This window comes from Aplysia californica, unplaced genomic scaffold (assembly GCF_000002075.1).
Source record: "Aplysia californica isolate F4 #8 unplaced genomic scaffold, AplCal3.0 scaffold00095, whole genome shotgun sequence".
NCBI lineage: Eukaryota > Metazoa > Mollusca > Gastropoda > Aplysiida > Aplysiidae > Aplysia > Aplysia californica.
The window spans coordinates 137,706-138,184 of record NW_004797365.1 but is presented as its reverse complement, the minus strand read 5'-3'; the positions used below and the strand labels follow the sequence as shown (position 1 = coordinate 138,184).

At 32.8% G+C, this 479-nt stretch overlaps 1 protein-coding gene across 2 annotated transcripts in view; it reads left to right on the top strand.

The window, feature by feature from the left end:
• LOC101850707 (ubiquitin carboxyl-terminal hydrolase 7) overlaps window positions 1-479 on the top strand; it is a 53,346-nt gene that overhangs the window by 46,661 nt on the left and 6,206 nt on the right. The window lies entirely within an intron of this gene.

Sequence of the window (479 nt, the reverse complement as noted above, 5' to 3'; positions counted from 1 at the left end):
TATATAGATCATTATAGACCTCAATGGAGGATTCATTTTCCAATTCTATTGTGTCAAACCCTATCATAGGTTATGCTGTAATATTAATATTGGTAAAAATAAGCGTTTCATCAGGTGCGTGAATTATTTATTTATTTAGATCTAGAATCTAGATAGACTCAGCTGAGTCCCTCTGTTCAGAATCGGATGCGGATTTCTAGTTCAAGGCCTATTCCTATTCATTTGTTCTGCAAGATCTAGATCTAGATCTAGATTTATTTAGATTACTAGATCTATATGGAGGATTCATTATATTCCAATTCTATTGTGTTATTGTATCAAACCCTACAGCAATGTAGATGTAAGCCATATAGATCTATATCTCTTTGTTTGTTTTGGAGTGTGGTTTTTTAATTTTAATTTTTTTTTTATTTATGACTTGTTTTGGCCTTTTTACATGAGGCCCGTTGCAGGTTCTTTTGGGGGTATGGTTAGGTCTC